Source organism: Numida meleagris, chromosome 3 (assembly GCF_002078875.1).
Source record: "Numida meleagris isolate 19003 breed g44 Domestic line chromosome 3, NumMel1.0, whole genome shotgun sequence".
NCBI classification, from domain to species: Eukaryota; Metazoa; Chordata; class Aves; order Galliformes; family Numididae; genus Numida; species Numida meleagris.
The window spans coordinates 13445381-13472543 of NC_034411.1; the positions used below are offsets into that span (position 1 = coordinate 13445381).

General features: G+C 43.7%; 1 protein-coding gene across 3 annotated transcripts in view; it reads left to right on the forward strand.

Annotated features, from left to right (window-relative positions):
* Positions 1-27163, forward strand: part of PAK5 (p21 (RAC1) activated kinase 5) — a 169984-nt gene that overhangs the window by 24733 nt on the left and 118088 nt on the right. Inside the window, exon 3 of one of the 3 annotated variants that reach the window (XM_021390086.1) lies at positions 9891-9970. The exons of the other annotated variants lie outside the window; for them this stretch is intronic. The gene's annotated coding sequence lies outside the window, so the exon portion shown is untranslated. The remainder of the gene's footprint in view (positions 1-9890; positions 9971-27163) is intronic. 3 annotated transcript variants of the gene reach the window in all.

The following is a 27163-nucleotide window of genomic DNA, read 5'->3' on the forward strand; positions in this document are numbered from 1 at the left end:
ACATAGACAACTATAGATTTGCCTGGGGAAGATGTTATTTTTATGGAAAATCTATCCCACCAACTGTGCTACAAAGTGAACAACTCCATCCCCGGCTCCTCTATGAAGTTCCGAAGCCAGGGATCTGAAGGTTTGCGGTTTGTTTGGACCAGCAGTGCAGAATGTTAACGGGACCGTGTTATGTGCGCTTGGGAGCTAATTCCAGGCAAATGCATGTGCCAGGCGATGCCCACGAGATGGCAGCCTGCGCGGGAGAAAGATGAGGCCCGTCTATCCCTGCAGGAGGAGAGCATCACCGGGGGAGTGTGCCGCCTGCCCTCCCGGACAGCACGCTCTGCACAAGACTTAAGTAAGCAGGTAACACTGCGCAGATGTGCCAGCTCCCACCTGCACTGCACGATCTCACAAATGGGAAGCAGATGAAACAAGCTGAGAAGCAAGGAAATGTCACAGAGAAAGGAGACAGGCTCAGATGTTTTAGAGGTGTAGCTGGAAAGCTGCTGCATCCCTGGGAACAGCCTGGTGTGGAGGTACAATGAAAGAGACCTAGGAAAGCAAAAAAAAAAAAAAAAAAAAAACAAAACAAAACGTTGTGTTGATTAGTAGCTAAACTGCAGAGTTTTCAGTGCAGTAAACATACATGAGCACAGGAGGGTGCTGCTCTTTCTCTAACTTTACATGAAGCGGTATTTCTGTTCTCTGCACCTTGCTGCCATTGACTTATCAGCTCTGTAAGGGCAGTTGTTAGTTCAACCTGGAACAAAGGTTCAGGTGAGGCTAGCAGCTGTGTAGCCACAGATGGGTACATCTTTCTAAAGTAAAGTAACAATGATATGAAGGTGGATTATGCTTTCAGGTGATCATCAGCCACAGCCATCAGTCTGCTGGAAAAGCACCCATCCAGCACATCTGTCAGCCTGCAAAATGGTGTCTTAAGGACTTCATACTGGTATATGTGAGGGTGCAGATAGTTTACTGTTATTCCTTCTTATTATTCCTTATTAGGTAAGGGCATAAATCAGAGAGCTGATGGCATGAGGGTCCATTGCCCTTGTGCGTGATTGTTCAAGGAGAACTCAGAGCATGGGAGATAATTTGCCAGGCAGTCTAAACTGGAGGAGCCTAGAGATAAGTTTTACTAGAAATAGCCCTATGGGAATTACTCTGCATTTTTAAACTGAGTATCAGTTGCATTGCCTCTCCTTAGCAGTGTGATAGCTGATAGGGAGGGCACAATGATGGGTAAGGAAGTGGAAAAAAAGTGGCCTGAATTCACAGAGCAAATCAGAGATCAAGTATGAGAGAAGCCTGCTCTCCTTGCTTACAAGTCAGAGTTGCCCCATGTACAGGATGAGCTCCCCCTGAGGGGAAGGTTTGCTTTTTTAAAAAATAGATATCAAAAGTCAACTTTGTGGTAGAGTTGGAGGGATACTGAAGAAGGAAAGTTGCTGTAGACAGTGAAGAGGACATTAATAGAAGAGACAAATGTGGAAGTTTGCTGCTAAGCACACTAATGCAATTTGAACCTCACAGAAAATGATTCAAGAGACACCACTTGCCACTCACCCACCTGCACCTAGTCCCAGACCATGCGCTGTGCAGGAGGAATTAATCAATAGGCCTGCTTTCTTCCTAAAAAGTGAAAACCCGAAGGAAGAAGGGTTGGCCTCTCTACAGTAGTTCAATCTCCAGCTCCCCAAAGTGCTACCAAGCATGCAGTCTCTATGCAACTGCTTGGAGTTCCCTGCTTGGCCCTTCAGTAATGTTAGAGCATATAAGGCCAGACTCTTGTCTCGGAGCGAGAGTGCATAGTTGGCAGGACCAGGTCTTTGTACATAATAGGATGTAAATATTATTCTTCGGGGTGGTTTCTAACCCCTTTTCCCTTCTTATTTGTGGAATCCTAATTTTGTGAGAAAAGACACATTTTTCAGAACCGCTGAATTTATCCTCAGCTGAGCAGTTTCCTCGACTCAGGGATTTTTCTCTCTTCTAACCATTACATCACTGGTAAGAAATTGTAACTGCACTATTACAGAAATATGGGGGCTCATTTTTCCAGCCTAGGCAGTGTGTAGGAGATCATTTGGACTGGCACCTTCTCAGGCATAATGTATTAGAATGACAATCTGCTCCTGGATGAAGCTTGGATTACTCCCAGATTGCCCTTTCCTTTGGCTTGCAGCATTTGTGCACCTTGCCCTCATCTGTTGACATGTGGGTACCTGAAAGTGTAGAGGAAAGTGCAGTTGTCAGTGATGGCCAACTGAAAGTAGATGTATTTTAAATCCTAGGGGTTTGATTTCTGCTTAGGTCCTCCTGCATTGTTCTTGCTGTTGTGCAATTACCCAGCCATCTGTGGGCCATGGAGATGCTTCGGAGCAGCACAGTAAGGTTCAGTGCCTACTGACAGGACTCAGCTGCTCAGTCACTTTAAACTGAGTAATTTTTAATGCTCCTCACAGACAGCTAAGAGTATAATTTTAAGCACTTGGATTTAGAAGTTGGGATTTAAGGCTTTAATATTAAATGTTGCACATGAATTTTGACCATTCCTTTCCTCTAACATTTGTTTTTGATTACTGGGACATTTCCAAGGGTACCAGAGGAATAGGGAACAGGAATTTGACTCAAATTCAGAACTGTGCCATATAGCTGCTCCATTCTTTGATGATGCTTCTACTTCTGAAACGAGTTTCCTTTACAGGAGAGCCCATTCACATTGCTCTGGCAGTGCATGGGGAAGTCCACACAGCCATGCTTTCAGATCAGTGAGAACTGAAGCTGTTTGCAGTGTGCTCAATCAGCAGCGAGAACATTTGAGCTGAGTTCTTATCTGGGTTGCTAAAGAATGTTGTGTTTCTAAAAGCTGTATGTCACATGGAAGCTGTTAAATAATGAATGCCAGGATGCATAGCTAAGTGTTGACATACAAAGAAGCTGTCTACCAAGCATCAACTCCTCTGCCTAGCAGCAGTAGCAGTGGGACAGAGTTTATGTAAATTTGCTCTACTACTTTTCTGTAGTCGCAAATAGGCTTTTTTGTTGCTGTTTTCTTTCATTATTTAGCTTCTGGTAAGAATTTATTTTCCTAAGGGAAATAGAAAGGACTATATTTGAAATTTTCTGATGAAAGTTTCGAAAAATAACCTACCATGAACTGTAATTGTTCGTTCTACTTTGCAGTTTCCCCCCCTGAACTGTCCTTTGACATCGAAGGACACAGGGCTGGCAAAACCCCATTACAGCAGACTCAAGTTGGGGCAGTACAACCTCAGAATCACCTCACAGACCTAGTCCTGCAGAGCTTTAGTCCTAGGCAAGGAGAAATCAGAATAGATTCTTTACTTTGCGAGGCCTGTACTACAGGGGAATAGCAGAGAGTTGGCAGAAGTCAAGAATCCCAAATGCAGCTTCTTGAACTGGCTTTGAGCAGCCCACTCCTGATCAAAACCGCTCGGGGAGCAGCTTTAAGTTACATCATGGAGTTTTGTCAGCATGGACGTGGGCACAGCGGTACCACTGTATGCCCAACCTGCTCTCCCTGTTCTCTCCCTTATCTTCCTTGCTGTGCAGTGAGATCAAAACAAAAGTGGTTCTGGCTCCTCCAGAGACTGCCTGTACCTCACCAGACAGGCTCACCAGGCTGAATCAAAGAACTATCAAAGGTGCTCTGCAGTGGGCTGGATCTTGTAGTAAACACAAGAAGAATTATATATTCAATATATACAATATATTCAATGACATTCCCATCCATGGTACATTTATGCTAGAAATACAGAAATGAGGATTGCCGTGCCAGAGTCCTTAGAATATTCTCTCCATTTGATTTCCTTCAAGCCTGAATTTTCATAGCAGTTACATTTGGTTCTCAGTCATGGAGTACACGGACTGATGAATATTTAACAAGGTTTACATACGTTTCTCAGTTTTGCTTTTACAGGCTTTGCTTATAAAGAGATTTTTTTTTTTTTGTGCCCTTTGTTACTTTTTATTATTATTTTCCCAGGTTGTTTTGAGAGACAAGTGACAGTGCAAGACAGGAATAGAATTATTACATTTTGCAAGGAAATTGTACAGAGTAGAAAATCAATAGTTAGATGCTCCCTGGGACTGTCTAATACTTCTCTGAAGAATAATTAGCTTGCAAGAGAGCTCTGGTATCTGGAATTCCTCCCCAGCTCTGTATGGATAAGATAAATTCAGTTTGGGATAAGCAGTGTGCTTTGAGGTCACTTTGATGATCTGGAGAAGTGGGTTGCATGGAAAGACTGATGGAACTAGCTAGGAGAGGAGTGGAAGAAAACCTGATTGTCAGAGGACATCCAGTGTTCAGAAGCAAATAACAAGCAGTGACCCAAACTGAGAAAGCTGAGCAGAGCAAAGCATAGATCCGACTTAGGTACCAGGGGCCAGCACCTGCTTATCCAGGTGACTGTTCAAAAGACAGAGAAGTCATTTGACTGGCTGCCCAATGTAGAGAGGAGAGGAGAACCCCGCAGGTGTGAGTGTTCTGTTTGATAAAGCAGTATCAGTCAGCTCAACGGCTGTGTTTGAGCTAAGTGCCTGGCTTGGAGAACAGCAAAGGCTTCCTGGAGTCTGAGGAGATGATGAGCTACTGTGTGCTAACCCTACTGTATGTCTGACTGTTTTCAATATGCTACTTCATCTTGGGACATTGCTACAGGTAATCCTGAAGTTGGGAGGTGAAGTGCAGCATGTAATAGCTTTGTTGATTTAAACTGAGCTGAACAGAGTTGACCTAGGAGTGAGATTAATCTAGCTTTCCTCAGCTGTCAGTACCCCGACTTTCAGAAGCATAAAAATGCACTTAAAATGCACAGAAAGCTGCTGTAAGTATCACTAGCAGCTTGTGATAAACTGAGTGACATCTGATAAATTCATTAACTTCCTAGATGAAAGTATTAACAAGTCTGAAAAATCTCCTGGAGGCATTATGTTACTGATATTAAGATAAGGGAAACTTGAGAAGGATAAACTAGGTAATAAAGCAAGACAATAGCAAAAGAATTCATCATAGTAGAGATGATCACACCGTAACAACGAACAATTTCTGCTGTTCAGTCACCCATGGTGATCAATGTTTAATATTTACTGGTATTTGCATTTAAAATCATAAGCATTTTATGAAACCATGTCTTTGTTTTGGTTGGTTTGGGAGATTACTTGATGTATCTGTAATTCAGAACTAGAAAAATGTATCAGCACATGTGTAATATTAATCACGTCACTCATCGCCTCTGTAGCCACAGATGTCTCACTCTTGCAATTAAGTATGTGTTAAAGTGGTCTGTTGGAGCAGAGCCCGGGAGCCCTTTGTGCAGGTCTGAGCTTGTTGGTACAAAAGTGGTGCTAACAAGCAGGTCTGGAATTTACAGACTTGTCAGCTAAGCTTCAGTTCCTGGAAAAAATACATGAGCAAATAACCAAACAAGCAATTTGGGAGCACCTGGAAGAATGCAACAGGATGAGTAACAGGCCTATGTTTTTTTTGTGTGTGTGTGTGATGTAAGAGATTCAAACCAGTGCAATTTGGTTTAAGCTAATAGAGGAGAAATTTAAGGTTAGATGTCAGGAGGAAATTCTTTACTCAGAGGGTGGAGAGGCCCTGGCACTGCTGCCCAGAGCTGTGGGTGCCCCATCCCTGGAGGCGCTCCAGGCCAGGAAGGGCCCTGGGCAGCCTGAGCTGTTGGGGGCAGCCCTGCCCACAGCTGGGGGTTGGAGTTTGATGATCTGTAAGGTCTCTTCCAACATAAGCAATTCTATGGTATTTTCCCCCTAAACTATGGCAACACAGATATTGCTTTGACCTTTGGAGATGTTTGATATGCACTCTTTTAAGGATGCCAAAGATGAAAATACCTGGGCCCACAGCTGGAGACAAGTTGACAAGGGACGGTTTTGAAGGAGGTCCCAAGGGAGTTGGTTTATGCACATATCTTGCATATGTAATCTGGCTAATAGAAGAGAGGAATGCAATTTCAGTTTGCAGCTGACACAATGTTGGAAGAGTCTGTGAGCAAATTGTAGAGGATTAGAATTCTGTACGATCTTAGTAAACTAGAGATGTGGTTGAAAAACAAGACTAGCTTGCTGTTCAGGTGGGACAGTGCCTGGTCTCTCTACTGAATATAAATTTATATATTGCATCACGTAATATAGATTATTATATTGTTCTAACAGATCAGAGAACAACTATGTGCGTAGTTGATTTATCAGTAATGATGAAAGATTTTGATGGCTTACAAGCTGACTGTGAATAAACAATGCCACATTATTGCATCAAGGCCATATCAAAAGTGTGAGCAGAACTGCCACCACTCTAACAAGTGCCACAATCCTTACAATCAACTTGCTACCAAGGCAGCAGGTGCACGGTGCTCACCTTTGGACAGCGTACTTGAAGACTGGGATGGTTCAATGTGGAAGGCAGTAAGACTGATCAAAGGTATAGAAGGAAAGTAGTAAGTTCAGTAAATATCCTCAGGAGAAAGAGGCTGAGGAGGAGACTAAATCCTTTCCAAACCATCATCATCTGCTGCAAAGAAAAAAAAAGGAGCATCTGGTCTTCGTGACCCTGTCAGTTAAGAGAAGAAGCTGTGGACTAAATTATTTCAAGGGAGAATCAGGAGAGTTCATTTTTAGTGATTAATGGTCCGAAGGGAGTCTGAAGTACTGGAACCTCTCCCAGATTCCCTTTGAAAAGAAGTTAGACCTCTGTCAGGAGTGACCAGTGCAAGTCCTCTCTTATGCAGGTGGATGGACTAAATGACGTTTAGAAATTCCCTTCTGAATTACCACTAATTCACCAGCATAAATCAAGTTTAGTTTAAATAAATCAGTGCTGATTTATTGGTATTGATGGAAAGAGAATCTTGTCTCAGCTACAGATCTTTAGATATCCAGAAGTTTTCCACTTTGAGACTGAGAAGTATCAGATGAGCAGGCGAAGAGAAGAATGTGGTAGGGGAGCTCATCAAGCAACTGGTAAATCACAGGAGCTAACTTAAAACTCACTTCTTAATTAGTATGTTAACTAAAAGTTGTTGACTTCATCCCACTTTGCCGCAGCCCCTGAATTTTGGTCATTTCAGAGGCTCATTGAGGGTAGTAATGCAGAGCAGGCTTCTTGCAGTAGAAGATGGTAGCCTTATATACTGCAGACAAGCTGATGACTAGGCAGATTTTCAGCATCTAGTGGTCCACTGAATGCTGTTAGTGTTGTTGGCATTTAGTCTCTGCTTTCATCTGCATTCCCTCACTCCTTCATAGTCTGCTTAATGTTTTGCTTCTTTTTTTATGTCCTGCTCCTGTAGGTGATTTCTGGATTCTCAAGCTTCCTTTTTTTTATTTTTACTCAGAGGTAATCGTCTGTCTGCACATAACAGCTCCATTAAGGGTGCAAGTAGGAAACTGGGTATATATTATTTCACCTCACATGTAATTCTGTAGTCATTTTGATTGTGTTCTCTTTGAAAGCTCTATTCATGTTACCTGCAGGAACTAGGAATCATCTTCATCTAGTCATTTACTTATTTTTAAGAAAAGACATATTTAACTCTACCAGGGCATTTTAAGTCAGCTTCTTCTTGCTTCACTGCTTTATTTCTTTATTATAGATCACTTCTTAGTCTTTCAACAGAGAAAATTATTGCATTCAAAAAGAGGAGTAAGGAAAAACAAAGATAATTGACTTTTTGCTCAGCTTCTGCACTCCTTTTATAGACAAAACCCTGAGAAAACAGTTTCTTCAAGAGAAATGATTGATTGAGGGAACAACCCAAATCCGAGGCTCCTAATCTGAGTTTCCTAAAACCAAACTTAGCCAGGCTCTTGAAAAGGTTTAGGTACGTATCTAAGCCTTGAGTGAGATGTTTGAGTTTAAATATTTGATGGGTCAGCAGAGTTACCCAAAGCTTATCTGGCACACAAATAGCTCCCGGGGCACAGGATTAGGACTCCAAACCACTCATCTTTCTCTCTGTCTCTATGTCAAATTCCATGAGGCTCCTGTTGCTGCTTATACAGGGATCAGGCTCTTGCATCAGCTGGAAAAGAAGTAAGGAGTCGGAGCACGCTAGTCGTAGCACAGAGCCTGTGTTTGAAACTTGCTGCTCCACTGTGGCCCTAGGTCTGATAAGCTTGTAATTATTCCAATTCTCGTAACTGTGTAGAGGCATATAACTCCTGTATCCCAGAGTTATCAGTGTTTGCTTCTCTTGGAATATGTTTTTGTGGTGAGGAGCGTAAAGTCTTCCAGGCCTTGCCTTGGGCACGATTTGACCTGTGATACTGTGCAGCACAAAGTGCATCTAAGTGGCACAATGGAAATGTGCTTTTTCCCCCTCTTATTTGTAAAGAAGTAGAATTAAAGTAATACATCCCAAGAAGTCTTGTTTCTTGCAGTTGTATTTTTCCATGCTTCTCAGAGCTGATACAGCAGCATCGCCTGTAGTTGTTTTTGCTATTTTTTTCCCCCTTGGAAATGCCAAAATAAATTAGACACATTACAGCCAACTAATCTTGTGACTACATATCTCAGTGTTCCTACGTTCTGGAACATGGTATCTGGGCTCCTTGGACAGATGCTGCCTGTGGCATTCGCTGTTACAGTGATGTGTGCCTGTTCAGAGACCAGCATCTCTAAATGGCATGAATTCCCCTGTCCTGAGGTCGCTGGGGACAGGCTTGAGGGGGAAGAGGGGGCATGAGGTGTCCCCCTTCCTCAAACTCTGCAATGGGGAAAACTGCTCTGCAGGGAAATCTGCCTTGTAGAACTGTGGGTGTCTTATTAGTATAGCACCCATCCCGCCCCCACCTTGCAGTCATCAATTTGGAGATGCTCTCAGCTTATTTCAAAGCCAGTTTAAATTAGCTGTATACTGGTAAAGCAACAGGATGGTTTTATATGCTTTTAGCATCATTTTTTCAGAGACATGAAAGCAATATTTAAATCAGTCTTTCTCCCTGTCTGCCTATAATCAAGCTGAACAGTAAGGATTATAAGAAAGGCCTGGGGTTCTGCAGAACATATTGGTATCATATCACAGAACATAGCATAATATATCGTAAATGATTGGGTACAAAATAGCAAATACAACTGCTCTAGAAGAAAACCCAGCAAAGCTACTGTGGCACCCTCCACCCTCATCCATCAGCTCTGTGGGACTGGTGCTGTTCCACCCTGCCACCAGCATCCTGTCCCATCCCTCCGTATCTGGCTGCTTTTGTATCTTGTATGTATTCTTCAGCAGCTACTTAATGAACTCACAAAACAGAGGCAGCTGCTAAGTGATTTTCTCAAGGAGAGACTGTATGAGAAGTGCAAGATCCAACGGTGTGTCATCTGCAAAGCTTTTGAAGTGTTGGGCCACCTCCAGCACAGGTGAGAGGCACACATAGTTCCAAGGGTAGCGGTGGAGCAAGCGGTGCCTTGGAACACAGCACCTATGCACTTCACTTGCATGTGCACAGCAAGTCCCATATACCCCGAGATCTGTCTCTTCTGTATCAAATGTCTGGCAAATCCAGCACAAGCAGCACACATGTGGCTGAGGAAACACCACTTGTACATGGCAGGGTTTTTAGGCGTCAGAAAATGCAGGTCCAGGTGCCAGGCTTCATCCCTGGCTTTTTTGTTGCCAAAGTAAGTGGGTAGTAGAGATGCAGACAATGCTAACCCGGGCTTAGAAGCGCTAAGCTAAATATAAAGCACTTTGATCATGGCAAGCGCCTAAGAGGGTTCAGTAAATGTTTATTTTGATTAAACTATTAACAAGAATAGCAAATCCCATTATGCTAATCATTATTATACTGCTTCCCTGCCCTCTCTTTTCTCTTACTCCTCCCCTCCTGTTTTTCTTTTTTAGAATACTGTAAACACATATGGGGACATTTCTCATCTGGAGGGCCCTGGCTATTCGAAACACCTTCCAGGCACTGTCTGGAGGTGAGTAGCACCTGCACACAATGAAGGGCTCTGCCTTCATTGGAGCTAGCTGTGTGGCTAACGTCAGCTCAAGGAAGAATGCTTTGAGAAAAGGGCCTGAAAAAAGTGGAGAGAGAATGCTAGTGAGAGAATGACAATGTTGATTAGTATTCAACTGGTGAACGCTGTTTTAGTGTTGTTGTTGTTTTTTGACAGGCATACAGACATCCAGGAAGAAAGAGTCATAACAGTCATAGATTAATGATTAACATATACATTAGTGCTAAAACATTCCGTTCAGTTTGAGGAATTCACATCTCTCATTACCACTCAAATTAAAAGCAGCCAGGCACTCAGATCCCTTAGCTTCAGGAATCTCAGTCTGTAAATTCAGTATTAGTTTGATACAGCAAATTTGTTCTAAACACACTTTTAAGTGCAGTTATATTATAGTTTATCTTGTGATGGTACTTCCTCTCAGTCACAATTTCATGCTTGTATGCAGTAGTTCTCTGCATTGCAGTGGACTGGAAAGCTTTATAAACAAACACAGGCCATCCTCACATCCTTGGGCAAGCAAAATTTCCAGTGGAGTCTTTGGGAGCTTTTTTCATGTAATGTCTCTAGGTTCAGACAGTGAAGACTGCTGAGTACACAAGTAGGTGCTGGCCTTTGAGTGAAGGTCACTTTGAGGGGGGAAAAGCAATAGGCAGGTGGCAGCCCACACAGGTCCTCTGTGTTAAGTCTGGGGGAGAAAGTGATGGCTATCAGCTGAAATTGCACAAGGTAACATTCACAGAATGGAATGACACACTGAGTTGAGAGCCCTGTTTCAAAGTGGGTTCTGGCTAAAGGACACCTTTCCTGGAATATTCTGCAGAATATGTGTTATTGGTGTTATTAGTATAACAGGTTGCTTGTAAAATACATAAAGACTAAACCACAAAGTTTTCATTCAGAAATTTTCTGCTTCAGCATGTTCTTTCCCAGTGCTTTGATGTTCTGAAATTAGAATACTTGTTTTCAATCTGGCTGAATATCAAGCTGATTTAATGCCTTATAGAAGCTGTTCTGAAAGCTTTCTTTTCTCTCTGGATCCAACTCCTGGGTGGATGGCATCTCTTATCATCAGTCAGATAGTTCTGAGTTGTGGCTTCAGATAATAAAACCTAAGTCCTTGCATTTTTCTTCTCAGAAGAATTATTCCTTTATTTCCTATTATCTCAAACATTTATTTTTTATTTTTCCCTTCCTGTATTTTAGAGCCTGGATCAATAAATAGAGTGCTTTGTCTCAGTTAGGGACACTGAAGAATATACTGTTTCAGTTGTTCTCATAGATATGTGTAGCTGGAGCCATTGGAGCAGCAGAGAGAACACAGCAATGGGGCAAGGATGATCCAGCAATGATCAGACTACAGACTATTTTTGGTTTTGAGCTTAAAAAATGACTACCACCTGTCTTAAATTCTCTGCCTTAAATAAGTTGGCTTGGCTCTGCCAAGTGGCTGGCTGCATGGTGCTGTGCCCCAGGCCAGAGGGCCAGGTTGGTGCAGAAAGGAAGCATCCCTCAGGTGTCAGAGTGCAGGAGGCCGCTCCAGGCTGCGTTCTGGACCTTGCCCCAGCCCAGGAGGGCTAAGCTGGCCATGCAGGAGGTGCTGCTTGGCTCCGTCAGGTGCATGTAGCTAAGCCATGAGTGTGCTATCTCACCTCTCAGTTTTTGGACTTCAGGAGCACAAGAGGCTTCAGAATTCTCTTCTTCAGGGAAGTCAGGGCACGGTTCAGTGGGCAAAAGAGGGCTGCAATGCAGCGGGCTGCAAACAGAAAAGTTTCAACCAACCTGCTGTTTCAACCTCTAGCTCAGCAGCAAAAGGAAACATCCATCTTGAAAAGCATTTTCAGCCTTTATGGGCTTTGGATTACCAGAGCCAAACAAACCACAGAGGTACTGCTCTCCCATCCCACTCCTACTGCAGTGTTCCTCACGCTGAGCTCCATCCCCACTGTGCAGCTATGCACTGTGCTCCTCCGATGCGACTGGAGCAAAGGAAACCAGCAGCAGAGGGTTAGCAGGGTGGTTATGGATGCTGCCTCCTACCTCCTTCCCCACTGTGCTGGCCAAGGAAAATGGACTTTGTTCTAGAAGATATCAAACACTCAACGAGACATTAAAAAATAGTTTTTAAAATATATTAAGGAAAAATAAAAACAAAACCAACTTATTTGATGAAACATGTTAAAGATATTTTCCCTCTCATCTGTACATTTCTAGAGAAATGCAGTGTATCTGATTATACTCAACTGCTACAAGTGGTTCCTACCTGGAACCCTGAAAACCTTCTTCCACTTCTGAGAGGTTCTTCTCTGGGGTAACCTGCATGTGTCTGGTTCCTCTTCTTCCCATATCAGGAGTGATGGCTTCTTCATCCGTCCATACTTGCCTGCCAAATTAACAGGGTATGCTTAAGTTTACTCATACAGCTAATTCCTGGATTATGACATGAAATATTGCCACTTTTAATTACTCATAATTAGAAACCGGAATGCAATGAGCTTTATAGCACCCATCTACACCAGAGATGAGGGAGGCTGTATTTTGCAAGACATATTAGAAATAGAACTGGTCGAAGGACAGTTATTCCTTCCCACATCCATCTGGATTTCTTATTACAGGTTCCATTGGAACACCTTTTCTTTTTTTTTTACTAGCTGAAATTGTTTTTATGAAAACTTTGGATTTTGTCAGTTCTACAAAGAGGCCCAACAGAATAAATAGGAGAAAATCCTACTGTATGAACAACCTAATACACTTCAAAGGTGCAGCAAAATGTGGTGATGTCAGATTATTTGTACAAGTTCCTATCAGTTTTATGACCAGCCAAACATTAGCTTTTTTCTTTTTTTTTCTTAGAATCAAAGAAAGTAAATTACTTTCCAAGAAATACTCAAGGAAAAATCATATGGTATTTATTAGAAACTGTCACTTATTGGGACTTGTTCCCTTTAAGGCACTTACTCCCTTTGTAATGGTAAATTATTGCATCCAAACATCACAAGGGACAAATTCAGGATGAAGTTTTCTACTTCACAGGGCAAATGAATTGGATTGGGGCCTGTTTGTCTGTAGCATAGTGAATAATCTTTGAGAGGTAACATTTATCTGCTTGCCTAGTTGCAATATAGAGCACCAAAAGGCTCTGGTCCGTATAAATGTAGTGTCTGCTTAAGGGAGCCTTTAAACCTGGTGTCTGCTCTTAGTTGTCTCCAGACAGTGTGTGTTAGGGAAGGGGTGATACTGGTTAGACAGTTGAGGAGAGAGTTGATCTGTCTTGCTGTAGGGAAACAGAGCTGGAAAAAGGATTTGAGGAAAGTACTGCTCTTGTGTCCTAGGAAGAACCCAGGGAAACCTCTGGATGAATCTTTGTGCCAACGACTGGCCTTCTCTGTGCCATGTTTGCTGAGAGCTGTAAAGATATTTGAAAGCTAGAACAAAACATACACTGGTCTCCTGTTACCTGTCCATTCATACCCATAGTGCTTGCCCTGAAGAATGTGACTTAGTCACGTTCACATTAGACATTTGATTCACATCTATCCTGTGCCAAACTGTACCGCTGTTCTACTCATAGCACCATTTTCATATATCAGGCTGTTATCATATCTCATTTATTGTATCTGCTTGATAAAGTGAAGTGCCAGATGTACTTTAATTGTACTTGGGCTAACTGTGGCCCATGGTGCATCCCTCTGGGAATGGGCAGAAAGACTTGCCTTGTCCACAGTCCTGTCTGCTCCAGCACTTTGCCTCTCTGCTTCTCAGAAAACTGCAATAAGACTTAGTCTTATTGTACCCGCTCCCATACTTAAACTGCATTACCTTGTTTCACATCAGACTGAGTGACTCCACACGACTGACAAAGATGCAACCTGTGCCCCAGAGCTGGGAGCATGAATAAAATATCTGCGCGAGAGGTCTAAAGAGAAGTGCAGAGAGCAGATGGATGAAGGAAGCATTCCTCTTGCCATCTCTCTTTCCAGCATACAAACATTTGGGGACTTTGGGGTCTTTTTTTTTTTTTTTTATGAGTATGTCACTTATTCTCATCTGACTGCCTGCATTTTTATTTTCTGGACATTTTATAAATAATGTTGAACCTCTCTGTTACTGAGGGAACGGAGAAGAAGGGAACTGTCCCTCCCTTTACAGGCTGTAAGTCAGTCAGCACTGTATATATAGATAATGGAACTGATGGGGAATTTTCCATCAGTATGGAAGATGTGGCCTTTGTAAACTGAAAGCAGGATGAAAATTGAAATTTCTGATGAGGACTAAAAGCTTTCCCAATTCTGTGTGTGTCTTGGGTAGCAAGAAAAGAGAGAAGATGCACTTTTAATATATGCAAATATCGAATCACAAAGGTGGCCATAAGGAAGGAATGGAAGGCACGTGACTTGAATGGAGCTTGCGCTTTGTATTAATGCCATCTTGATTAATTTGATGACAGCTGCCAAAATGGGAGTGGGGGAAACAAGGCTTTAATGGGGAACAGACACTTGCCCTAGTGGGGGCAATTCAAATGGTGGATGGATATGGGGAGTTAGAAAAATTAAAAGAAAAATAAAGAAATAAATAAAAACCAGGGTGGTTTTTGCTTGGTTAGTTTCGAGTTGTGGTTTTTGGTTGGTTGGTAGGGTGGGTGTTTTTTTGTTTGTTTTTTTGGGGGGGCACAACTCCAAGGCTCAAATGGACTTGTGTGACGCATGCATTGTGTTTCTATCATTTTGGGCAAGGCAGGATGGAACTGAACAATGTTATTGAGATATATGGGGAAAAGCCTCATGCTCTCATTCCTTAGATGGTCAGACTTGGACATAAACGTGGGTTTTACCACTGGGGAAAGCTCTCTGCCGCCAAGCTTTTTTACAGGAGGAGCTATAATTATTGTTTATGGTTCATCAGTCTATTGTATTAAAAAGTGAACTTCATCTAGTCTGTGTTTAGAAATGAGTGCTACCTGGTGTAGCTGTCGGGCAGGATAATTTCATGTCGTGAAAAACAGCTGAGACTTCAGATGGCAGTTTCAAACTGCTTGACCAAATCAAGGCGGTGAATACTTCTGGATTATAAATGCAGTCCCAGACACTAGAGCAAGCTGCCCAAGAACAAAAAGAAGCATCTGTTTCTTGGACAATTTCTTCATAAAAATCAGCTGACTAGCTACAACGAAGCAACAAGTCTATGAGGTTTTTACCATACGTATTTATAATATAATAAACCTGAAAAACAAGTTGATTTGAACTTCTGATGGCAGACTGCTGCTGATCTGATCTGGTGCAATTCTCGTGGAGACACTATCACAACGTCAATCTACCTGGGGTGAAGCTGGCTCTGTGCTGGAATCTTTAGAACTTCAGTACCACAATTCAGTGCCACAGCAAAGTTGCTATGGCTGAGCTGACTGTGAGAGCAGCCAGGTCCTCTGTGCTGCAGCAAAAAGAGTTCTGAAGGAGTCTGCTCCTGCTCATCTTTTCTTACTGAAAATGCTACAGCAGTTCTTCTGGGTTACCTGGGAGTTTGCAGCATGAGTATTGCAGACAGTCTACCAGTTGGACAGAGATCTTCAAGAGTTAAAATAATTGACTCAGAAGCACTGTAATTAAAAGGTAACTTATTTGTGTGTATTGAAGAAGCATTTATCATATACAGCAGTATTCAATTTTTATATACATTCAGTCTTACTATGCAATTTAAATCAAGTCTGAGCAGTTCTAAGATGTACCTTCACGTGCTGTAACATAGGAAAACACACTTCAAGTAACTCTTCTTTCACTTGGTTCCCTTTCCAAGGCTTGGAAAGAGAGTAGATCAAAAATAAATACAGATATAGGCATCCACATTCCAAATACTCTTTCTCACAAATGGCCTTATTTCTAAGGGAGAAACAAAACTGTAGAACAGTTTGAACTCTAATCCTGGTGTTCTTCCAAAATATTTGTCTAGTTGGAAGCTGTTCAGCTCCGGTTAATGAACGGCAATGCTCTGTTTCTAAACTGGTGCAAAGTTAAGTCCTCACTTGGGTCACTTTTATGTTAGCATAAAGGTTATATTAACAGCTGCAAATATAAGTGACTTATGGGACCAGTGTAGTTTAGTGTCAGGCAAAAGTGCTTAATAAATAGTTTCCCAGGTAATTTTGCCTTTATTTTACCATGCATCTCTAATCCTACCACTGCAAATGCATGAAAATATGTCATTTGTTTGTTTCAAGAGCTACATTTCATAAATGTAGATGTCTTTTAAAAAATGTTCTTCAGCCTTGTATGGCTCAGTGATTGATGAAACTTGGAAATTGAAACCTTGTCTGGGGTTTAATTTAAAATAAACTTACATGATGAGGGTCTATTTCATGAGCTAATTGGGGGGCAAAATTAGGAGGGTGCAGCTTTAAGATGCTAAAGGAGGCTTTTGGCAGAATTTAGGAGCCAGTATAACATGAGCATCCAACTACCTGAGCTTGTTTGGTTGTTTTTTCTTGAAATAATCTTTTTTTGTTCCTGCCACCTGCAAACATAAGATTTGGAAGAAAGCTTACTTAAAAAAAAAAAAGGCAATGGCAGCATATGGCTCTTTTACCTCGTTCTCTTTCCATAGAATATACACATTTCTGGTATTAGTGGTGAACATGGCAACACACTCTGAATGTATGCAAATAAAATAACCCTCTTTGAAAATATAGCAGCCGAATATGCATTTTTAATTAATTCTTAAAGATCTTAGCTTGCAAACAGAAGTCCTCCATCCAGCAAGAAAGATAAACAAAGCAATGATGTGCACAGCAAGGCTCGTGGGTACCTGCTGCATTTTACAGCAAACTGAACCCACAGTTCATGGCTCAGCTCTTGCTTTCTCTGCTCACGTGTTTCCACATGGCTGGCTGCCTGCTTTGTTCTTCTGAAATCTTGCTGAAGTTCTCTGGCCTATAAAAAGCAGGTCAGACTAGCTGACCAGACTGACTCCTGCTAGGATTACAGGATTACAGCCTGTGATCCTGTGCAGTCCTGAGGACTCTGCACTGGTCTTAAGTGCCAGCCCTGTCCAGCACACAGTCCTGTGGTTCAGTTTGACAGTAGCAGGCAAGAGTGTTGGCAGCAGCAATGAGATGTGAGGCACGGATGTTTCAAACCCAAACAGGCCCTGCCCACTGGCAGTGAGCAAGAGATGGAGATGGAGAAGTGTTGCTGCAGCATTTCTGGATTGTGCAACTCTTTAATCATGTTTTTTTTTTTTTTTTTTTTTTTTTTATGTGTACATCCAAGGGCGCTTGGCAGAGAAGTTGTCTGTTGAAACAAGAGAATTACTAAAGCACTTGAGGGAAGGGAAAAGTGATCTCCTGTAAAACGTCCATAGCTGTTGATGTATAGCTTCTTTTTGAAGGAAAAAAAAATAAACCAAGTATAGATGATGCATGGATTCTTTTTCTCCCTTTCTTCCAATAATAAATAACTCCTCCCAACCTGTAGTTTCAGAATGAGAACTGATTTTTCTGCCTAGGTAGTTGCATGGTTCTGATTGCTACTTCTCTAGTAAAGTGCTTCTCTGGTTTTGATAAATCTCCAAAAGATAAGAAGGCAATGCGTTACAAACTGGTTTTTCAAAGACTTCTGGGTAACCTACATTAAAGGTGCAAAAATGTAGCTATAAGAATTACTCATTTGACTCAACTCCAAGCATTGTCACTTGCAGACTGGAAAACAGCATGATTTATCCAAGGTGGCCTGCAGTTTTTGTAGCTGAGTAAAGTTAAATAATGCAGCACTCTTTAAAATTGCATGAATATATGATTTCCTTTACCTTATTCATTCATAATTCTCACTCTCTTGTAGTTCAGTGCAGTCAGTGATTCAGTGATTATCACATCTGTTTGATCTGTCCCTGAGGTGAGCAGGAATGGTAGGTTGTTGTGCATCACCCTTGCTTGTGCCATGCTATAATGCTGTAAAAGAGAGCTCAATTTTCCTTCTGAGCTTAGGAATTACTGTATGGCCTAGCCTTTCATCTTGAGGTAAGTGTAGCATAGAAAAGTGAGTGAGGAAGTGTTACTTTCTAACAAAATCATCTGATCTACTGCACTGCTATCCTTAGGAAGCAAAAGAATTTTTACAGTGCTTCCAGTGCGCAAAGGAGTGCTTCAAATGTCTGCCTCCCATTGAGGCACACTGTAGGCTCTCACTTTCTTGGTCTCTCAATCACAGGAGTGCCTCCATGGACTAAACTGCATGACTAACCAAAGTAAGTGGATGCTAAGGGAGAAGTGCAAGGCAAATGAAAGTACCAGGAGTGCACCTATCACCAATATCTACTGCAGAACAGAACTGCAAGAACAGCTTGTCCTTTAGAAGAAATGGAGACTGTCCAATAGGCCCTGGGACTGCTGAAAGCCTTGATACTTCAGTGCTCTGTTTTTCTGACAGCCTCAGTACACAGTGTTGAGCAAGCAACTGCATCTGGAGCCACCCTTCATTGTCCAGGATTGGCAAAACTTGCCACTGATAGTTGATGCCCTCTACTTAAAGAAGAGATTGCATGAGTGTCCCTCAAGAACAGCGAGAAAGTCATCAGCTAGATTAACTAAGCCTGCCTATTTAAATTGATTAAATCTTCTAGGTGATCTCACCTGGACTGACTTAGGACGAGGTTTTAAGAGCCTCTACCAGCAGCATGCTGGGGATGAGAACCGATGGCCAAGGATGATGGCCCGGTATCTTCCACCAGTCTGGCTGTCTGTATGGGGAGCTTTCTCCAGGCGCTTTGGAGTACTCAGAATGAAGGTCTGAGAACAAACACCACTTGCTGGCCCGAAACACCATGGTCAAATTCAGAGTGAGAAAGAGTCTTTCAGATACATGACCTAAGATTATTTAGCAATCAATGTAATTAATTTATATGTTATTTCTCTACTTGTGAAAAAGTTATTGACTTTCCCATTTAACAGATAAGAACAGAGTGAACCTGATAAAGTACCAAAGAGCCCTGTAGTGGTCATATAGCTGAGATTCAGGTAGAAGAAATGAAATCTTAGCCTTGTGAAAGTCCACAGAACACCTGCAAGCAAGTTCAGCATAGCAGAGATCTGAATGGACAGAAGGCCATTGTACTGTGCAGCCAGAGGCGCTGCTCACATGAAAAGTCATCTCCCCTGCAGAAACCTGAGGTGTTACAGAGGAAGAGAAGAAAAACAAAGAAAAGGAAAGGAGATGGAAACAACTAAGATGAGTGATCGTTGGTAGCACAGTAAGAAACTCTGTGAGGAGTGGGAGAGATACAGAATGGGGAAAAATGTGGCAGGGCAGAGGGAAACCAACTCTGAGTGGTCCCTGAATTAAGGACAGCAGGAAGGGAGGTCAGTCTCTGCAAACACTCTTCGATATCAGCTGCTCTATGCACTTCAGTGGCCATCCACAGACCCACAGAAGTTATAAAGGCTGGCAGAGTGCAGCCTGGAGCACAGAATGTCTCGAGGGAGTTTAAGACACTGAAAGGAGGAGATGGGATCTTTCAAGATGGCAGAAGTTTTTTCAGAGCAGCAAATGAAAAAACACAGTTCAAATACTCTCTAACATGTAAGTAGGCTGAAACTAGATGTGAAACAGCAGTTTCTCCACTCTCTCTTGTCCCAGCACTTTCATGTGGGGAGCCAGACTCCATGTAAGCTTGGAAGGCAGCGTCACTTGATACATTTTTTGCAAAGCTTGAAGCAGTCATTCTTTGGGCATGAAGCAGTAAATACTAATTTCAGTTAGCCTAGTGTCTGTTGTGTTTGTGTGTCTGATTAGCTGAACCCCAAGGTACTGCAGCAACTGAGACTACAGCAGTTAATTAGCCTAGTGCTGTAGATGGCTGAACTCTTCCCACCTCGGTCAGGTTGCCATCTGTTGCGTCTTGCCCATCTCCATGTTTTTTTCCTCCTTGTCCTGCCCCACCCTCACTGCAAACAACCCTGAAAGTCGGGAAGCAATTGCCAGCATTTCCATGCAACATGCCCGAAGAGCAATACACTGCAACAGTTTCTCAAGCAGCTTGATCTCACAGCACTTGGATGCAATACCAAGAGCTCTCACAATGTTTGACAGTACAAGCCCAGCTCCTGGAGGTGAGCAATTAAGACTCATTCACTCCTGTTTCCCCTCCTATCTCTTTGACCTGCTAGTCACAGAAAATGTAAACATCTGGAGGCACCAAAAGTTAAAATGCCAGAATACAAGACTTCTTATGAACCAAATTAAGCTATCACAAAACATACATCATAAATTTGGAAGGGGGCTGGTTTGCATTTCTCTGTATCCTTATGCTACCTGTACAGTCTTTTTATACCTAATAATACCTTAGACATTTTTACTGCAACCTCGAAATAAAGGTGTTAGCTTACCTGGAAATTTAGATCTGTGGGCCTGTACCAGGGTAACAAATGGATTATTTCAGTTGTTAAAAGCCTTTAATTCTAGGAGTAGCTGTGATTAGGGGTTTCTGTCTTCGTTGTGTCACTTTGGAAGTGACACATTTTGCATTTCAAATGTTGCATTTATATTAAAAAATTATTTTTATTTACACTAGCAAGTCATAGCGGTAAAGATTTCCCATGGGGACAAGTTATTTAAAAAATATATTACAAAACCAAATATGAATGTTCCTTTCTTTGGAAACCAGTGGTTGCATACAAGTAAAGATGTAAGAGAAATCTTGAAAAGGAGAGAGTTGCATAACTGTTCTTCCCTGTCTTGTCCCCGCAATACCAACTATTGTCTCGTCCAAATCCTGCTGACCAAACTGCATGTTGTATGTGGAGACCTATCAGTGTAGTCTTTTGATTTGGTTTTAATTGTTTTACTATCAGTCAGGTGCTGGCAGATGTTCATATTCACCTAACCCATGCCAAAATCAGCAAATCTTGTGGAATAAATACCAGTGCTCACTTGAAACTTTTAACAAGGAAAACTAAGAAAAGTTTGAAGTTTTGTTCTTTTGAGGCTTTCTTGTTTTCCTTACATTCCTGACACAGGCCTTTGATGTGCTATGCAATTGGGTCAGCACATGGGAAATACATTTTAATACATCCCCATCTATGAAGTGAATATAGTGCAGAAGATCCTAAATGTAAAACCTCACAGATTCTACAATAAAGATTCTCATCAGAAAAAAAAAAAAAAGACTTGCAAAAACTTTTATTTACCCAGCACCATGATCAAAGTAACCCAAATTAAAAAAGATATTACTGGGCCAGGTCCTCATGTAGTTAAAACAGTACAGGCCCATGGAAATCACCAGCTCCCATGGAACTATACTGGTTAACAAAGTCTTTTTTGGTTTCCAGAGCAGGAGCTGATGCTCAGCTTTGTGAGCTTTTAGGCCTTGTCCACGCAGGCAAGTTTTACCAGTATGATTTTACAGGATCCGACCGCAGGCACTTCTGGTCTGGGTGCTTCTGAGCAGAAAAGCAGTGGGAGATTACCTGTGCCGCTGGGCCATCAGCAGCTGCAGCTGGCTGCAGGCATTGGCTGGAGTTCCCTACTGTGTCTCTGGTGGGGTGTCTGCAGTAGGGGAGACTTCATGGTGTGTACTCTGACTTCCAGCGTGTCCTTCCTGTGCACAGCCTGGGAGCACAAAGAAAACTTCCAGTGTTGGGCAGCAATGCAAAGGGTCTTGTTGTTTCTCAGGGGTGAGGGATGAATGCTCTTGGAGATTTTGGCTCAGTGTTAGCAAGCAGGGAAGCTGCCTTGGGGAGTCCTCGAAAGGAGCTTCAGAGAAACCACAGTGAGAAAAGCGAGGAGAGAGAGTGAGAGATAAGCTGGAGAAGGAGGCAGTACAGGGAAGCAGTGAGACATCTTCACTGCGTAGACATACCTCGGCTAGGTTTATGGTGGAGGACAGAGTTGGCCTCTTCCCTTGTAACCCCACAGGCCTGTGGGCAGTGAGATTATAGCCCAGGCAGCGAAGGCTTTATTTTCTGTCACTCCCAAGTGGCGTAAAACTAAAATCTGTGAGGACAGAGGCTGGTGGACAGCAGAGCTGATTCATCAAGGGCTGGAGGCAGCCTGCCTACTAGCACCCCTCATCCCACGCTTGGAAAGAACAGGTGATGTTCCCCAGATGAAGTGCTTTCAGATGTTTCCTCGGTAGGACGCTAGCCTTGTGCAGTCCCAGGAGGGCTCTATGGCTGCTCTCAGTCCTGTTTTCTCACAGAAATGGCAGCTGTGGGATTCAGATAGTCCCAGCCTTCCAGCCAAAGTTCTGACTGGGCTATTTCTTATGAATCCCACAGCAGACAAAGAGACAAGAGAAACCTCAGTTTTTTTTAATGCACAAGAGGTTAAAAATCAGACCTTTGCCTTCATCCCAGGTCATTGTCCAAGTCTCTGCACTCCCTTTTCATTCCCGTGTTTTCTCCCCATGGTGAGTTCAGCCCTCTCTGCCTTGGTGGGACCTTCTCCCCTTGTTCCTTGGCCTACCTTGCCTTCCTCCAGGGCCTGGGTTCCACTGGGGCCTTTCCCAGCCACCAGAGTAGTCTCTTTCCCTTGGAAAAAGCAAAATTTTTGTTTTGCACAAGAAAAAAGCAATGCAGTTAAGTGTTATAACCCATTACCTAAGGCATTTTTGCCTCCCTCATTTGGTGATAAACCACAATGATCTCACAATCTTCAGCATTTTGACACATAGATCAGGTGCAATCTGAAAGTTTGCCCTAAAAATTACCTTTGAGGGATAAGTGGCTTTCTATGAAGGTTTTCATTGTCTTCTGATACTCATCGTCAGTCATGTGGAGCTGTGCTATCTCCATCCTTGAAGAGCACTCTTCTTTTGCAGTTGTTCCCTCCTCTTGAGGAGGCCAGTGTGCAGCAGACACCCTAAAACCTGCTTTATCCAAGTTCCTAGCAAATGTCCTCCCAATTGAGCTGTTGGATACGAGAATTACAATCGCTCTCCCTTTTATGTCAATGTTCTTCTCCACGACGCTGAAGGACCAGAAGATAATGAAGCAGGTCAAAAACGTGATGGAAATGAATGCAAAGGCATAAAGGAGGCAGGAGAGGATCATTGCAAGAAATAAGTCTGTGGCCAGCAAGACCAAGTGGTGAAAGAGGACAATCATCGTTAGAAGGATTAGATCCTCCTCACTCACAGGCAAGCTGAGAAATTAGCAAGGATTCACTGCGTGCAACCATGCTGTTATAAAGTCAGGCAGCATTGCAAAACAGGCGGAGGCAAGGCAAAACCCCACTGGGAGGATGAATCATTGCCTTGGATATGGCAACAGTGGAGATTTCCAAACCACGTACATTTTCTGGAGGGAGCAGTGCTGTGTTTGTCTTGGCTTTGCTGTGCACTCGGTTGCTCTACTAGGGTGAAATTTAAGGATTTACTTTGTAAAGGCATTTCCTCATGTGCCTGGTGATGTTTAGAGGGATTTCTTAAAGTAATGTGTGGCGTTGGGAAGCCATGGAGTAGAAATAATTCCTGCATCTGCTCAGCATGCTGCAGCTCTCTTCAATTAACTACTCTTGCTACCACTGCAAAGCAGGAAGTTTTAGTAAGTCTAGGAAGAGACCTGGGCGGATGCAGAATGGGAAGCTGCCCCATGGCACCAGCAGTTGCTTTCCTGTAAAATATGTTGGGCTGTATCACTGTGCCAGGAACAGTGTGCTTCCTGGCTATAGGGACTGAGTCAGCCTGGAAGGGCTTCATTCATACCAGAGATGAGAGAGACAAGCTGCGTGCTTGGGAGGGGGCTTTGTTGACTGAAGATAGATTTCAGGCAGGGAACCGCCATTCCTTGTGCTGGCAGAGTGGGAAGAAGAGCACTGCCATAGAGAGGGGTGCATTTGTCCCCGAGTGGAGAAGTGCCCGTGGCATACAGGGTGCAGCAGGGCACCTGCACCAGCAGAAAGAGCCTGCTAGGCTTAGGAACAAGGCAGGCAGAGGTAAATCCTGCCGCTGCCAGGCTCAGCTAACAGAGGGTCAGAAGAAACGCTCCCGTATGAGCTCGTTGCTTCCTGACTGCCAACTCTTCCTGCTTTCTCTGAGGCAGCCAGTGAGGTTGGAAGCAAGACCCTTCCCATCCTGGTCAGGGTGGAGGTAGCATCTGATCACCACTCAGAAAAACCTCAGAAACTGTCAGAAACTGCTCTTGAAACAATGTCTCCATTTTTTCCCCCTTTTATTTTTAAAGAGGATCAGTTTAAGGGGTATCACTGAGAAGTTTTCCACTGCTGGGTGTGTTGTGGTGCGAGTGCGCGTTGTGTTTATTCTCCACTTGAACTGGAAAGGTACTGGGCGCGTGGGACAGGCTGTCAGCACGATCCACACGTGCTTTACTCGTCCTTCTTGTTTGTTCTCCATGCGAGCATGCAGGTCCCATCTCACAGCTCGGTAGCACCATGGCATCGCAGCAATCCAGCTCTGGGTGCTTTTGTAATGGAGTTGCTGCTAGCTGCACCCCAAGACCAACCTGCACACCCCACCCAGCACGTACACAAATGCCCCGAGCTTTATTTCAAGTGGGCAAATGACGCAAACACCCGGTGTGCTTTAAATGGTTCACAAGCAGAGAGAAATGGCAGCACGCGTGTACTGGGGGACTCATCTCACTCACTGGGTGCTCTTGAAAATCTCTGAACCCTTCACGGCAGAAGAGCAAGCACCCAAGGAACCTGCCCAGGGATGAGGAAGCACAGCCCCTGCCCTGCTGCAGGGCGCTGGCACACGTGGGCACTGCAGCCAGGCTGCGGGCACACACCCCCACCCACCCTCTGCTAGAATTACTGACTGAGCATTAAAAGCCTCTGCGCTGCCCTTCCATTCGGGAGCCGTAAGGTAAGCCAAAAAGGTAGCGAAGCGGAGCTGTGTGTGGATGGGCACGCAGGGATATCATCTTCCCTTGCTGGGCCTCGGATCCTTCAGCCCCCAGGCGCCAGTGCTGCAGGTGCGAGGCTGCCTTGCACACCAGTCTGATTCAGCAGGGGAAGTTCGTGTTTGGGTGCAAGGCAGATTTATTGTCTGAAAGCAGAACTGTCACAGACTGCTAGGATTATCTTCAGGGCCAGTCAAAAATGTGCTGAATTTTAAATGTGCTGTGACCGAAGTCATTTTTTCTCTGCAATATAGTAGTAACGGTACCTGGCACTTCGTTTAGAAATGAAGGATTTTTTTTTTTTCAGCGATTTCTTTCCCTAAATCTTCCCGCGGCCGCAGCGGAGGACTGAGCTCGCTCCCGGGGGCGCCGCCCCGCGCCGCCGGCGGTGCAATGGCGCCACCTGCCGGCCCCCCCCCCTTGCGGCAGCCCGGGGCTGCGGGGCCGGCAGAGCGGAGCTGGGCCCTGGCTGTCCCCGCACTCCCTCCGGGGTACCCGCGGCCCTCAGGGATCCCTCTGCGGTCAGCGGTTCGCCGCCAGACCGACCCCGGCCGCTCTTTGCGGTGGATGACATCGCTTCCACCCTTCTTTGTGAGTTGATCTTTCAGATCCTTCCCAGAAATGCAGTTCTCTGCTTTGAAAAAAAGAAAAGCACCCAGCCTCCCTGAACCATTGCAAAAACAAACAAACGAACAAAAACTAACGCTGTTTGTCAAGGGAATTATTTCTTTGTTCAGTGATCCATCTCAGTCTATGAGTAAACATTAAAACGAGAGGCACTACTGTGGGTCAAGAAAACGCTTCAAAGCTAGCAATGTTTTTTTTCTGCTGCTGTAACATTTCGGAACAGTCAAGACCTCAGGCCTGCCCTGTGCTTCATCTGACCATATTCATGAGCGTAAAGACATTTTGCCAGTAGGCGACCCATGGGGCAGCAGTGACATATCCTTCAGCTCCACTGCTGGCTGTCACCCAGCTTGGGTTTTGCACCATGATTTCTAAGATCACTCCTCCAAGGGTTTCCGCTGCGTCTTGCCTTGAATTTAGTTAACTCTTGGGAGGCTACAATATTTAACTCAGCAGATTGTTGCTTTCAGGCCTGTTCCATAAATTACTGATTAATGCTCTAATTCAGCACGGGGTTTGATGTTTCTCATGTTGAGCAAGAGGACTGAATGAAGACAGCTGCAATGTGAGCTAAGCGGTTAAGTCATTGCCACAGATTTGCTGTTCCTCTTAGAGAAGGCACCTGGATGTTTTCAACAGCATGTTTTGGGATTTTTACTGGGGTGAGTGTGGGCATAAGCTGATGATCTCCCAGCAGGCTTGAACCCACCTGATTGCAGCTTTTCTCTGAAATAGGTGTGTCAAGCCACTAGCCTGTTGCTAGGTCAGGTGAATTCAATAGCAGCTGCTCGAGAGAAAAAGAGAGACCCAGGAAGAAGGGTACTGAGTTTGGACCATGCTGTTACTATAGTGCTCTACCGTACCTCCAGCTCACTCTTTCTGCAGGTGCTGCCTGTGGGCTAGGAGCTGTGGGCAGAGACAGGCTCTGTTTCAAGGCAGGCCCTTTGCTTTGCAACAAGTGTCCAAGTGGCAGCTGACTTCCATTTGTTCCTCTTGTGCGATGACTGGGAATTGTTCTCTTGGGATAACAGAGATCTGCTTTTGCTGCTAGGTTTGATGCTTCTTAAAGATATAATCCTTTTGGAAAGGTTAGGTTAGCTTTTGCTCAAATGCTTGCCTGCCTGAAGAGAAGGCTTCCTTTGTGGAAGTTCACTGCATTCCACCTGTAGCTTCATTTGGCTATGCAGTTCTAAATGCCTGCTGTAAGGACATGTATGCATCTAAAACTCTTGGGTGTGCAGTTACCTTCTGTGTAATAAGAGAGATTTATCTTAAGCAGATCCTGAAGCTCTGGTTTTTGGTTGCTATCACCACCACATACACCGTGCTGCTAACTGAGCAAGAAACAGTAACATTTCTTCTGACAGCTATGTTATGAAGTTGTATCTCCAGGAGACTTGGAAGCTTTGCAGTATCACCAAACAGCTTTGAGTCAGTGGGGACTGAGGTTTCAGTCTAGTGCAGACTTATTTTGGCTTTTCCTTTGCTGCCAGCAGGGCAAGAGAAAGCAGAGATGAAAAACACAAGTCCAGGGGCGAATTGCCCTCACAACTTCACAGCATTGCTGCTGGGGCGGGCTGACTCAGCTGCTCACAGAACTCATTGGTTGAGCTGTGCTGGGCTTGGCCTGGTTATTACCCCTCTCTGAAAAGGGAGTATTCAAGTAGAAAGTAAACACTTGAGTA